The following is a 15,744-nucleotide window of genomic DNA, read 5'->3' on the forward strand; positions in this document are numbered from 1 at the left end:
CTGTAGAGTTACCAAGGTGCTTGTTTATAAAGCCATTGTCCTCCCAACCCTGCTCTACACCTGAGAAACGTGGATGGTCTACAGACATCACACCCAACTCCTGGAGCGTTTCCATCAGCGTTGCCTCAGAAAAATCCTGCAAATCTCTTGGGAAGACAGGTGGACAAATGTCAGCGTGCTGGGAGAAGCGAAGACCACCAGCATTGAAGCAATGCTCCTACGCCATCAACTTTGCTGGACTGGCCACGTTGTCCGAATGCCCGATCACCGTCTCCCAAAGCAGCTACTCTACTCCAAACTCAAGAACGGGAAACGTAGTGTTGGTGGGCAGGAAAAGAGATTTAAAGATGGGCTTAAAGCCAACCTTAAAAACTGTGGCATAGACACTGAGAACTGGGAAACCCTGGCCCTTGAGCGCTCTAATTGGAGGTCAGCTGTGACCAGCAGTGCTGCAGAGTTCGAAGAGGCACGAATGGAGGGCTTAAGGGAGAAATGTGCAAAGAGGAAGGCCCGTCAAGCCAATCCTGACCAAGACCGCCTTCCATCTGGAAGCCGATGCCCTCACTGCGGAAGAACATGCAGATCAAGAATAGGTCTCTTCAGCCATCTATGGATCCATCCCCAAGATAGCAAAGACGGGGGACCATCATCCTCAAACTACGAGGGATCGCCTAAGTAAGTAAGTAAGTAAGTACTGAGGGACCATGAACTGGCCCCCTGTTTAAAAAGTTTGGGGACTCCTGACCTAGGCTATACCTGACTAGTTAATGGCTCTTCCATCTACTAGATTCATACATCTTTTGTTTGTTTTCCATCCTTTATTTACTGTTCAAAGCATTTGATTTTTTTCAGACCACAAGGAATACTAAAGCAATGTGCAATGAAATACTTTTTAAAACAAATTTAAAATGATTTTTAAACAAAGTTTTTTTAAAGCCAACAGACATAAGGAGTAATATAATTTTGGCCACATACCAAAAGCTTTTTGAGAATGGAACTAGCCTGATGTCCCTTGAACAGGAGTTTCACAATTGAGGTGCTTCTAGAGAGAAAGCTTGGTCTTAGGTCTCAGCAATCTAGTTTCCTGTGGTGCTGAGATAAATAACCAGGTCTCTGCTAATGATCTCAAATCCTGGGCCATCTTAAACAGCATTCCTGGAATGAACATACTTTTTTTTACATATACAGAAACACACTCATTTAGATTCTAAGAGAAGTGAACTACAGGAGGTTCATGGAAAAGATATTTCCTGTTCCCTCTTTGCTCCTTCAACTGACTGCACCCTCTGAGAATTGGTTCTCCCAAATGACATAGGATAGGATTTGGAGGGCACTGCTGGAGAAGGGGCAGGATCATCGAAAACTGGATGCTAATTTGAGACAACTCTCTTATTCCTGCCAGGCCTATAAAACCCATACTACACTGTTCAGGCGAACACCTATAGCTCCTAAAAATGAGAAGCAAAATAGAGAGATGAGGAGAAAAGATGGTATAAGAGAACTGAGTTTCATCACAGGAGTATGTTTCTATTTTCCTTCTCCTGAAAATACTTTTGTGTTTCTCCCTCCACTAAAAAGAGGGCATGAATTTATTAATAAAATTCAGGTCAGGTCCAGGTTCAGGTTTCTCTGCAGTTTCAATGATAAAAGAATAAATAAGAACACTTTCACTTTGTAAGAAACAAAGACTTCATACTTACCGGTATTATCACCCTTTTGAATATTGTATATAATGGTCTAGCTAATCCAAAGTAGAATCATAGAATATAGTTGGAAGAGACCTCATGGGACATCCAGTCCAACCCCCTGTAAAGAAGCAGGAAATCGCATTCAAAGCACCCCTGACAAATGGCCATCCAGCCTATGATTAAAAGCCTCCAAAGAAGGAGCCTCCACCACAGTCCGGGGCAGAGAGTTCCGCTGCCGAACAGCTCTCACAGTTAGGAAGTTCTTCCTGATGTTCAGGTGGAATCTCCTTTCCTGTAGTTTAAAGCCTGCTGTCGAGCCAGGCGTCCCCCATTCTGTATCTTTGCATTCCATTTTTTCTGCCGAAATGAAGTATCTTGCATTTGTCCCTGTTGAACTTCATTTTGTTAGTTTCGGCCCATCTCTCTAGTCTGTTAAGATCGTTTTGAATTCTGCTCCTGTCTTCTGGAGTATTAGCTATCCCTCCCAGTTTGGTGTCGTCTGCAAACGTGAAGATCATGCCTTCTAACCCTTCGTCTAAGTCGTTAATAAAGATGTTGAACAGAACCGGCCAAGGACGGAACCCTGCGGCACTCCACTTGTCACTTCTTTCCAGGATGAAGAAGACGCATTGGTGAGCACCCTTTGGGTTCGTTCACTTAGCCAATTACAGATCCACCTAACTGTAGTTTTGTCTAACACACATTTTACTAGTTTGTTTGCCAGAAGGTCATGGGAGACCTTGTCAAAGGCCTTACTGAAATCCAGGTACACTACATCCACAGCAATCCCTTTATCGACCCAGCTTGTAACTCTATTGAAAAAAGAGATCAGATTAGTCTGGCATGACTTGTTTTTGATAAATCCGTAAAGTACAAGTGCTCAAAAGTCATGATGCTTTTATAGTTATGCTCTGTCTACTTCTACCTATTACAAAGAATTACTCATGAGGAGGTGTATCTAATGTCATACACATTTCCTGCTCTCCGATCATTGTTTGGAGAAAGAAATGATGCCTAACAATATGGAAATCGGTCATCCTTGACAAACAGCACATCAAAGAGTTAAATGGCCAATCATACAAAGTGGTAGCATATTTTTTCTACCACATGATAAGTATATATAAAAATAATTAACCCAAAAAATCTTTCACATGCTTTTTGTGTTAGCCAGCCATATCAAATATTGTCTTCTCTCCTTTTCTGCATGAAGTACATTTCACAACATTCCTAAAATGCCAACAAAGCACAACACAGCATAATCTTTTTTAAAATATATATTTTATTAAAAATATTCCAAAATGATAAAATAAGAAAAATAAGAAAAGAAAAAAGAAAAAAGCTATATGATGACTTTCAATCCTCTTTACATGAAGTATAGTCCTTTAAAACTTTATTTCATATATGTATTCTTCCTCGAGATTTTCATGAGTTCCCTAGGGTTAATACCTTTTATTTTTTCTTTCTGCTTTAAAATAATATTCTCAATTCTTCCTATTTCATAAAGTTCATCAATAAAGTCCAGTCAGTTTCCCTTTTCGGTTTATTTTGACCTATAGCTAATTTGTATGTCAGTCTGTCCATGCTCATTACTTCTATCATCTTTGTCAGCCATTCCTTAGTGGAAGGTATTTCATTTGTCCTCCAATGTCTTGCATAAACAATTCTTGCTGCAGTTGTCAAATAGTTGAACAAGATATCTTTATTTCTCTCTAACTTTATATCAATGATGCCTAAAGGAAAATAGTGAGCTCGGGCTGTGGCGCAGGCTGGAGAGCAAGCCAGCTGTAACCAGCTGCAATGAATCACTCTGACCAGGAGGTCATGAGTTCGAGGCCTGCTCGGAGCCTATGTTTGTCTTGTCTTTGTTCTAAGTTAAAAGGCATTGAATGTTTGCCTATATGTGTAATGTGATCCGCCCTGAGTCCCCTTCGGGGTGAGAAGGGCGGAATATAAATGCTGTAAATAAATAAATAAAATAAATAAATATTCTGGTTTCAATTGTAAACTTATCTGTAAGATTTTCTGAATTTTCCCATGTATCTCTCTCCAATATTTTTTTGCCCTGTTGCAGCTCCACCACATATGAAAGTACTGATTTCTGTGTTACATTTCCAACATTTTGCATTCATATTCTTGTTACATTTTGCTAATTTACTTGGGGTGATATACCACTGGAATACAATTTTATACCAATTTTCTCTAATAACATACGCATAAGTATATTTTGATTTGGTATTCCACATCTCCTCCCACTGTTCTATTCCAATTGTGTGGCCAATGTGCCCACCCACTTCACCATGCTTTCCTTGACTAATTCATTTTCCGTTGATCACTCCAACAATATCTTATATATCTTTGTGATTAATTTATTCTGTGTCTTCATTATCCTATTCCAATAAGTGTCTTTTTCCACAAATCCTCTCTTCTAAGTCATTGTAATATTCTCTAATTCGCATATATTGAAACCATGAAATGTTATTCTGTAGTAGGTTCAATTGTTCTTGTGTTTTCATCACCCAATTCCCATCTTGCCTTCTTAGTATTTCTATATAAGTAAGCCAATCTTTCCCACCTATTTCACGCCTCAGGCAGACTGCCAGAGGTGCAATCCATATGGAGGTCTTTGCGTAAAATCTATCCTTATACATCTCCCATATTAATGCCGTTCTTATAAAGTGATTATTAACGTTTTTCTCATTTCTCTTTTTGTCATACCATAGATAAGCATGCCAACCCTGTTTTAAATAATAGCCCTCCAATGCCAATAATTTTGGGGTTTTTTTCAAGGTTGCCCATTCTTTTATCCAATCAAGACCACATGCATCATAATATAATTTCAAATTTGGGAGTCCAAAACCTGCTCTTTTCCTTTCATTTGTCAAATTGGTAAATTTAATCCTGGCTTTTTTTCCTTGCCAAATAAATTTTATAAGATCTTTATTCCAGTTCTTGAAAAATTGTTGGTTCCTTAAAATAGGTATTGTTTGAAATAGGTAGAACATTTTTGGCAGGATATTCATTTTAATAACAGCTATTCTTCCCATTATTGACAATTTCAGATATTTCCAATCATCCAGATCTTTTCTAATTTCTTTCCAATTCATAGTTGAGAATTTGTCGCAGTTATATTTATTCCTAAGTATTTCATCTTTTTAGCTATCTGTATTCCTGTACTTTCCGCTAGTTTTTGTTGTCTCAATTTGGACATTCTTTTGGTTAATATCATTGTTTTTTTCCTATTCATTTTAGATCCTGACACTTTTCCAAATTCCTCTATTTTCTTTAGCCAATTCTGTATGCTTTCAAGGGGGTCTTCGACAATGCAAATTACATCATTTGCAAAGGCTCAGACTTTGTAATTTTCTTTTTTTATCTTTGTTCTTTTTTCTTATTTCCTTTAGTAGAATTTCCATTGAAAATATGAAGAGTAGTGGAGAGAGTGGGCATCTTTGCCTTGTTCCCTTACATATATCTATATTATTAGCCAACAACGTCTTTATTAATGACTTAGATGAAGGTTTGGAGAACATACTTATCAAGTTTGCAGATGACACCAAATTAGGAGGGATAGGTAATACTTCAGAGGACAGGATTAGAAATCAAAATGACTTTAACAGATTAGCAAACTGCGGCAAAACTAATAAAATCAATTTTAACAAGGACAAATGCAAGATACTATACTTAGGCTGAAAAAAATGAAATGCAAAGATACAGAATGGGTGACACCTGGCTCGAAGCAGTCCATGTGAAAAAGATCTTGGTGTTTTTGTGGTCAATAAGTTGAACATGAGCCAGCAGTGTGATGCAGCATCTTAAAAAGCCAATGGGATTTTGGGCTGCATGAAAAGGAGTATAGTGTCTAGAATGAGGTAAATCATGGTGCCAATCTATTCTGCTTTTGTTAGACCTCATCTGGAATACTATGTCCAATTTTTGGCACCACAGTTCAAAAGAGATATTGACAAGCTAGAGGAGGGCAACTAAAATGATCAAAGATCTGGAGACCATGCCCTATGAGGAGCTGCTTAAAGAATTGGGTATTTTTAGCATGCAGAAGAGAAGGTTAAGAGGAGACATTATAGCCATGTATAAATATGTGAAAGGATGTCATAAGGAAGAGGAAGCAGACTTGTTTTCTGCTGCCCTGGAAACTAGGACTTGGAGCAATGGGTTCAAATTACAGGAAAGGAGATCCCACCTGAATGTTAGGAAGACCTTCCTGGCTGTAAGAGCTCTTCAGCAGTGGAATTCTCTGCCTTGGAATGTGGTGGCAGCTCCTTCCTTGGAAAATTTTAATCAGAAGCTGGATGGCCATCTGTCAGGAGTACTATGAGTGTGCTTTTCCTGCATGGTAGGGGGTGGAAATAGATGTCTCATGTGGCTCTTCCAACCCTATGATTCTATGATTCAGCTCACTTGCAAAATAATTATCTGTTAAATGTTGTTGTGAACTTTTCTTCCACCCAAAAATAAAAAAATACACCATTACAATATAGAATCTATTCAAAACCATAAATATCACAATTTGAATGACACAATTTGAAAATTGAGTATTTTTCTAATCTTAGACCACAGTTTCAGCCTCTTGGTTTTGGTAGTTTGAAAGGATTCCGAGAGCCAACAGAGAAAGGCAATGGTTTGGTGGGGAGGGTGATGTAGATTGCTACAGATACAAGTAGGTCAACAGTATACAAGAGGAAGAACCAAAACAAAATACAGTGATACCTCAGCATACAAATTTAACTCATTCTGTGACCAAGTTTCGTAGCTCAATTTGCTCATATGTCAAAGCAAATTTCCCCGGTGAAATGCATTGAAGTGCTATTACAGTGTTCCCTCGCTACTTTGCGGTTCGCTTTTCGCGCCCTCGCTGTTTTGGGTTTTTTAAATAAACACTAAAAAAATTATACATCGTTAAAAATTATCATTTACAGTGGCGGTGGTCTCAGTCGGGAGCAGGTGGTGGGGCGGAGAAGGAGCCCAAATGGCAGCGGGAGGAGAAGGAGGCAACACCATGTTCCCTTGCCTCTTCCTTCCTTCCTTCCTCCCTCCTCCCTCCCTCCCTCCCTCTTTCTACTTCTTTCCTAAGGAGAGGCCTAGCATTCCTACTTCACAGATTTTCACTGATTGCGGGTGGTCCTGGAACGTAACCCCAGCGATAGGTGAGGGAATACTGTAGTCCGTTTCTGAGCTTGGTCACAGAACAAATTTAACCCATTTGCCAAGGCCCCGCAGGGTTCAGGGGCTTCAGCCAGCCCTTCAATCCTCCTTCCATGAAAGGCTCCCTCTTGGACGCCCTGTTGCCATCTGCCCTTCAGAAGCAGAGATGGAGAGAAAGGAGGCCTCCAGTCACCCACACCAAGGCCTCTCCTTCCCTCCCTTTCGCCCTCCCATCTCTGAGCGGCTACCTCCTGTCCTCCCCACTACCATCTGCCCTTGGGAGGCCAAGAGATGGCGAGAAAGGAGGCCCCCAGTGCCCATGCCAAGGCCCCTCCCTCCAAGCTTGGACTGCCTTTGGGACCATCTCTGATTCTTCTCACTGCCACAGAAGCTCCCCTCAAGCTCCCTCACTGGCCTTGCATGACCTGCTCCGGACAGAAGGGGCGACAGAGTCCCCCAGCAGGTGGATGGAGTGGTCGGCGCTCTGGTTGTCCTCTCTCCGCCTCAGTCTCCCAGTGCAGCTGCCATCTGCACTGGAAGGGGCTTGTAATTCAAATCTGGCTCATATGTCGAATCAAAAAATCACACAAGTGATGGCTGGTAACTTAGAAAGCTCGCAACTTGGGACGCTCATAAGTTGAGATTCCACTGTATTTGGAAATCTTAGAAAATCCATTCTTGTTTCATCAGATCCAAATCTGATTTGTTTCCCTGGTGTACAAGCAGTACTCAAGGTACAAACAAGATAGTTCCTATAGGTTTGTTCTTAAGTTGAATTTGTATGGAAATTAGAACAGATACATTTTAAGTTTAATTCCAGATAAATATTATAAAAAAATTTTTATATATATATATATATATATATATATATATATATATATATATATATTACGAACACACACACACATATATATATACATATAGCTAGCTTTGGATAGCATAGAAAAGGGTTAACACCCCTGTAGTGTTTGTTTTGATGTCTGTGTCCCTATTGAGAAGACTTCACCTCACTTTCTGTTCCTGTGATAATTGGATTTTGAAAAAAAAATGGCTTGCTGTGAAAACAAAGATTGGTGATAAAGCTTCAGTGGAGACACCTTTTCCCCATGATAACTCTTTCAGGAGTGAATTTCCCTTCCTAGGGGTAGATTTCTCTCACGTCCTTTTGTCTCACCCTTGTTCTTAACTATGAGTCATTTGTAAGTTGGATGTTTGTAACTCAGGTAGTACAAAGTAGTAGTACAAAACCAGGGCTATATCAGTCTAGAGACAGCATGACAAAAAACCACAGAACACACACACCCAAATTCCACTCGTCTCCTGTCACTCTGCTTCTACAAACCACTACTTTGGATTGTTCTTCCCAGTTTCTGCAAACAGCTCAGGGAAATGGTAAAAGACCCCAATCTAAGGACACTCTCCTGGCGCTAAACCAATGCCTGTCCTCAGTAATGGACAGGATGAGAGTGAACAAACAGAAACTTAATCCAGGTAAAACTCAAGTGCTCTTGGTCAGTAGGAAGGCAGATCCGGGATTGGGATTCAGCCTGTGTTAGACAGGGATACCCTCCCCTTGAAGACACTGGCTCTCAGTTTGGGGTTATTTCTGGACTCAGCTTTGAACCTGGAGGCCTTGGTTTCTGCAGTAGCCAGGAGTGCCTTTGCACATTTAATACTTGTGCGCCATCTGCATCAGTTCCTTGAGACACTGGATCTGGCCACATTGGTACATGCCTGGGTTACATCCCCATTTAAACTACTGTACCACATTCAATTTGGATCTGCCTTTGAAGGGTGTTCAGAAATTTGTAGTGGTTTAAAGAGCTGAAGTCAAACTCTTAATGGGCGCTGGTTACAAAGACCTTACTATGCCTCTTGAAACAATTCCTTTGTATGTTTTTAACTGAACTGTAATTGTATTGTATCGCCACTTTGAGTCCCTATTTTGGAGAAAGCAGGATATAAATAACAACAATAGGAATAACAATATGCTGGAAAAGAAAAATGCACTTGCATCATAGCAGCAAGTTCACAGTACAGTGTTGAGGAGGTAGAAAGCACAGTGGACAAAAAGTAAAAAAAAGCAGTAATACATTACATTCATTGAAGCATTGCAATGGCCATGAATCCTCAACACAATAGTTGAGGCAAAAATCTGACAATTTTAGCAACTCATCTGCTATTTGAATAAATAGGATTTACAAAAAGATTTTTTGTCCAGTTACATTCCAAAACCTTACAAAGAGATGTTATTTTCCTTAAGTGAACAGAATATTGCTCTTATATGATATAAATTCTAGAGTAATTCTATTGAAACCAATACTATACTGTTACTATAATTTTAAAGAATTTGGTTCAATGTGATTAAAATCAACAGAGTGCACCATTTGATGATACCACTTCTCAAGAAAAGGCAATAAGCCTCAGGCATGCTATCATTTGATTACACAATTTCATTGACAGGTTGAAAGGCTTAAAAGGTAACTGAGAAATGTGGCAGATTTCATTTTCACTGGAAAAGGATTCATTTCCTCATTTGAAAGGACATCACCATGTCATTTCCTGAAAGCTAAAAAAAAAAACAATCTTTTGTTATAAGATACTTGACAAGAAAAAAAAACTATTTTATATCTTCTAATCTCAAAGAAACAGATCTCTTACCAGTTATAGTAGGGTCTTTTTTCCCACACTCAGCGTAATTTGAAAATATTAACAGTTTGCTGCAACTTTGCTTCATAGTTGCTTTTTTAAATTAAAGTTAATATTTTTGAAATCCATCTTTTTTCATGTCCATTTAGTTATTATAGACAGGATCCAACTGTACCTTCCACATAAATAAGGATTCTTTCCTACCACAGAAAGAATGAGGTGTAGCAAAGGAATACTACTAGAAAAATGAGGGAGGTGATCTTCACCCACTTTTTTCCTGCAACCACTTGCACCCTCTAAGAATCTCATTCAGCAAATCCTTAGGTTCCCTGCAGCACATTTCTGGAGGAACAAGGGAAATTATCAAAAAGCCATCATACCTATCACCAGTGCATGCATCCTTCCAGCAGAATTCCCAGTGAGAGGAGAAAGTCTAGATCTAACCTGATGTTTTTGTCTTGAGCCTTTTAGGTAGCAGACTTATACAGTAGAGTATCGCTTATCCAACCTAAGTAAGTAAGTAAGTAACTTTATTTTTCTATCCCGCCACCATCTCCCGGCTGGGACTTGGGGCGGCTACCACGGGACAAAAGCCCGAGAATACAAACAGGTAAAACAGTTAAAACATGTTACGATAAAATACAGTAAAATCGACAATTATACAAACAGTTACCTTAAGCAAACAATGCAATAGACCATCAAAACTCAATTAACAATTAAAATCAAATTAAAATAAAATAGAATAATGGATCAACCAGGTTGGTGGAGGGGATAGCATGGAGGGGCCACTTGACTAAAGTGCAAAAATATAGTTCTAAAGTGCTTTGGGGTCAAGGACAAAGTGCAAATGTTTCTAGACCGATTGAGTGGTAGACGGACGTCCAAATTATTATGGAAAGAGGGACCTGTGTGGAGAAAGGAGTATTAATCTAACTTTTGGTATTGGGGACTGATTTATTCAAAAGCGCAGCTAAAAAGCCAGGTTTTTAGCTGCTTTTTAAAAGAGGCAAGGGTGGGTGCCTGCCTGATCTCCCCCAGGAGGGAGTTCCAGATCCGGGGGGCAACTACTCATCCAACGTTCTATATTACCCAATGCAGTCTACCTCCCACCTGGATTCACAGCTGTTTCTTTTGGCAGCAACATGCAGTGGGCCTCTCCGTGCATTGGGCGCCTGCTGGGAGGGGCCTGCACTGGCTGCATCTCACCCCTCCCAGCAGGCACCCGGAGCACAGAGAGGCCTGCTGCGTATTGCTGACTAGAAAAACAAACAGCACATTGCAGTCCAGAAAAATGTTTTAATAGGCTTTTCCTTAATCCCTCCTTATTATCCTTATTATCCAACATTTTTGTTTATCCAACATTCTGCCAGCCCGTTTATGTTGGATAACTTTACTGATATTATGGTGTTAAACATCATTGTCAACATTTTGAATCCTCCAAATAGGTTAGAATTTAAATAAAATAAAATAAATATTCTACTGGATGGATAACTGAACAATCTATATCTCTATATCTCTATATCTATATATCTATATCTATATCCATAATAAAAGCGAAAATCCGTATGTGTGTATGTGGCACGGGTGTCCGCTCACACAGACAGTCTCCAGCCTCCACAAACAGGCTATAGTTCCCAGTGCTGAGGAGCCACCAAGTCACTCTTTTCCACTGACATTGCAGTTACAGCGAGCTCCTTGATACATGTAGCCCAAACTGTGCCAATGTCCTTCCCAAACGCTACGAACTACCACCCAAGGAATGCTTTCATTTGGGGACCATTTCATCCTGGATTTTGCATTGTCCTCCACCACAGGCAGGCATCCTGGGGTTCTCCATTTGCATGACCCTGCCTACTGCCCTTCCCTTTCAAATCTGTCTCCATAACAAACAGAGCACAACTGAGCAGTAACTAAATTTCCTGGAGGAATTTGGGGGATTGACTCCATATGGTGGAAGTTGTAGTTCACCCTGCATCAAGTCAGAGCACTGTGACTCCTACTGGAGAATTTAGAAGAGTTGTAGTTCACCTACACCCAGAACGCTATGAACCCAAACAATGATGGATCTGGGCCAAACTTGCCATGCATTCCTGATATGCCCAGATTTGAATACTGGGGGTTTTTGAGGGGAATTGACCTGGACATTTGGGAGTAATAGGTACTGGGATTTATAGTTCACCTGCAATTGAACCCTACCTATGATGGACCAGGACCAAACTTAGCACACAGAGTCCCCATGACCAATAGAGCATATTGGACAAGTTTGGGGAAAAGGGAGTTATAGTTCACCTGCATCCAGAGAAACAGCAACCCCCACCGACAATGGACCAGGAACAAACTTCGCACCGAGAAGCCTCATGACCAACTGAACATACTGCAGGGGTTTGTGGGAATGGGCCTTGATTTTGGGAGTTGTAGTTCACCTGTATCCAAAGACCACTGAACCCAGCCAACAACGGCTCTGGACCACACTTCACACACAGACTCAACATAGCCTCCTGTGGATGTTTTGGGACAATTGCCCTGGGAATCTGGGAGTTGTTGTACTTCACCCCCATCCAGAGAGCACTGCAGCCAGGCGATTACCAGCCAACGACAGATCTGGACCACACTTGGTACACAGACCCAAAATGGCCAACTTTGAATACTGGCAGGGTTTGAGGAGGATTGACCCACAATTCTGGGAATTGTAGTTCACCCACTACAAACTGAGAATACATAACATTCAAAGAAAACTAATGCCTTTTTCAAATAATCCAGGCACCGCCGGGCTTTCAATAGCTTTGGTTCCCACAGACCACTGCGATGCCCACCAGTGACAGAACTGGACCAAACTTGGCAGACAGAACCTCCATGGCCCCATTTACATCCTGGTGTGGATTGAGGGAGTATGGACCAAGAGTGATGGGATTTGCAGTACCTTCACTCACTTCCTCAGACCACTGCAACTGCCAGGAATGACAGAACTGGACCAAACTTGCCACACTTATCCCAAATGGCACACTATACACATTACAGCTGTTTGGGGGAGGAGGGACCACTGATGATGGTATTTGCAGTACTTTCAATTGCTTCAGCTACCAGAGACCACTGTTACTCTAACTAATGACGGATCAGGACCAAACTTGGCACACATACCCCCATGACCCATTTTAAGTCCTGGTGCAGTTTGGGGGAGCATGGATCACGGATGATGGGATTTGCAGTACTATCACCTTTTTTACAGACCATGCAACCCCTACCAATGATGGACTTGAACCAAACTTGAGACACAGACTCCCTATGACTTTCCACCTGGGACAGGTTTGCTGGAGGATGGAACATGGATGATGGGATTTGAAGTACCTTCACCCACATTCAGAGACTATTGCTAACCCCATCAGTCATGAATCTGCACCAAACATGGCACACAGACCCCCTATGACTCCTTTTATATCCTGGTGAGGGTTTTGGAAGGATTGACTACAGAGGATGGGATTTCCAGTAGCTTCAGCCGCATCCAGAGACTATTGCTAACCTCATTGGCCATGGATCTGCAGCAATGGGCTCAATCATAATATCCAAAACAACTCAATGCCTTTCTCAAATAACCCGTGCACCGCCGGGTCCCCAAGCTAGTAATATATAAAAAGGAGAACTCTACAATACCCATGCATGTGAAGTTCCCTTTTAAAATGACCTGCTTTCACAAATCTACAGTGGTCTCCAACATGCATTAAATAAAGTAGGCACTAGAGCCTACAAAACCATTTTTAAGTAAAGCCAAAAGCTTTGTCAGTATCAAAGCCTATCCTGTCACACAGTTACAATTTCTTACCATGGCCTCCCATTTCTCCTAGACTTTTGGCTTCTTCAAACATTAAAGGATCACACTCATGGCTCCAGAAAATTTTTCAGCTACACCAGCAAATGACTGCTTCTTAAAAACAAGACAGGCCTGCTTTAAAGACTTTGTGCAGTAGAGTCTAACAAGAGAGTACTGAGTTGGAAAAACACATCTTCCCTACTGAGAAAGAATGAGTTTCAGTCCAACTCTTACTGTGATAACATTACAGATTGTAGCTTCCTTATCTATGTATAGTAGCCTAAGTGCAGAACTCAAATCTCACTAACTTCCTAGAACTTATGTTTTTCCATCGTCTTGTTTCTAAATCCATTATGAACACTTCATACCTGATCCTTTGATCAGAGCCATTTTGAATCTGAAACAAACCAATAATTGCCTTGTCATTGTAGTCATGATTAACCCACTGATATCTGTCAGGAAGCTATGCAATGTCCTCTACTTTTGAAACAGCGTAAATGATTTTATTCTTTGACACAGAACAATTTGTATAGATTTCCATGGCCATGTACAGATTCAAATGCTGTTCTCCACAGTGCTAGCGCAATGCTCAAACCACAACATCGCACTGATTTAAATGTTCCCTAGCCCTGATTTTTTAAAAAGAAGTACATTTAGAAAATCCTATAAATTACTCTGACAATGTCTCTGAAGTCTTTTGGCACATGAAAAAGTGGGATTTTGTATTTGCCAAATGGTTAAAAGCATATAAAAACAACAGTAAATACTAGAGAGGCAAAGAAAAGTTAATCCACTTCTACATTGTTAAAATAATCAAGCACTAAACATATTGAGTTCAAATTTTTATCCAAGCAAATTACAAAACCACATCTGAATATTCCTTGCCTAAGGAAATGCTGTGAAATTCATGGGGTTGCCGTAAGTTGACAGACAACTTGGACACATACGTGAGATACCCCAATATACATTTATCAAGAAGTATGTCCCACTTATGATAAATGGATCTGAATACTTCAAAACGGGCTTTACTATTAATAAATCTTCTTAGGACTGCAACTTGAGTTGACGCTCTTTAAAAGAGAGAGAAAAATTGAGAGACAGAAAAGAAGCTACCATAGTAGGTGACAATGCGGTATCAGTGACCGAAAAGCTATTTCAGTGCCTTTAATCACAGCAGATCATGGCAACAGCTCCATGATTAGCATACAATATAAAGTAAATATACAGGAGAATTACCAACATTCATTTATTTATTCCTAGTGACATAAAGAGCTGAAGGCACATACGCACAAACACAAAAACTATGATAAACTGCTGGTACCTACTTAGATGTGATGTCATCTTTGCAAATAGCAACTGTATGAATTGCTTTTGTAAAAAGTGAATGAGTAGTCTATGTCTGGACTCTAATGGGGTGAAGTTTTAATCCTATGCTTCTCCATTCTGTGTTCCTGATTAATTTTCTATCTGCTATCTATACTGAATAGCAAAATCCTTGTATCGGGGTCTAAATACAAACTGGGTCCCTATTTCATCTAAGATTGGGATTACCAGTATATGTAATTTTGTCATTACTTAATTTTTATTTCCTACAAACAACTAAAATATACGGTTTCACTTCATTACCTCTTTTTTCATTAAACAAGACATAAAATGCAAAAGGGGAAGGTACTGCAAAAAGGGGAAGCTACTGCAAAAGGGGCTCGGGCTGTGGCGCAGGCTGGAGAGCAGCTGCAATGAATCACTGCAATGAATCACACTGACCAGGAGGTCATGAGTTCGAGGCCTGCTCGGAGCCTATGTTTGTCTGTCTTTGTTCTATGTTAAAAGGCATTGAATGTTTGCCTATATGTGTAATGTGATCCGCCCTGAGTCTCCTTCGGGGTAAGAAGGGCGGAATATAAATGCTGTAAATAAAATAATAAATAATACTGTGATCTCCTTTCTACCGGTGAAGTGCATTTTATATGTTAGATTATATATTAAAGTAATGTCAAAACTGAACAAATACTATTTATTTTAATGTATATTTCTAACAAAGAGATCTACTGTGTTTCTATAAACAACAAAACAACAAAAGTTTAATAAAATTAATAACTTTTTAGTGACACTAATAACATGTATTAAACATCAGAATTCTTACCTGATTCATTTAGATTTCGCTGACTACACAAAAGGAGCAATAGAACATCAAAATGCTCATAAAACCGATTTTTAAAGAAATTAATAATTTACTTTCTATTTATACCTACTTCTCCAAAATATTATGGAAACCTAGAAAGTTTTAATATTTAATATCAGAGTAGTGTAGTCTGATTTGGTCATCAGTGACTGGAGGTCAAGGCTTAAAATCAGAGGAGCACACTTGAGAAGGTAGAAATCAGCAAAAGGAATCCAATGAGACTCAGGGCAAAATAATATTAGCATGGACACAAAAGCATC

General features: G+C 40.0%; 1 protein-coding gene across 7 annotated transcripts in view; it reads right to left on the reverse strand.

The window, feature by feature from the left end:
• Positions 1–15,744, reverse strand: part of stk33 (serine/threonine kinase 33) — a 95,888-nt gene that overhangs the window by 58,479 nt on the left and 21,665 nt on the right. Inside the window, exon 1 of one of the 7 annotated variants that reach the window (XM_062967688.1) lies at positions 15,446–15,595. The exons of 5 other annotated variants lie outside the window; for them this stretch is intronic. The gene's annotated coding sequence lies outside the window, so the exon portion shown is untranslated. Of the gene's footprint in view, positions 1–975; positions 1,146–15,445; positions 15,596–15,744 lie in introns of those variants that run through there. One more of the 7 variants, XM_062967687.1, reaches the window with a different exon arrangement.

The sequence above is a fragment of the Anolis carolinensis genome, chromosome 1 (genome assembly GCF_035594765.1).
Source record: "Anolis carolinensis isolate JA03-04 chromosome 1, rAnoCar3.1.pri, whole genome shotgun sequence".
Taxonomy (NCBI): Eukaryota; Metazoa; Chordata; class Lepidosauria; order Squamata; family Dactyloidae; genus Anolis; species Anolis carolinensis.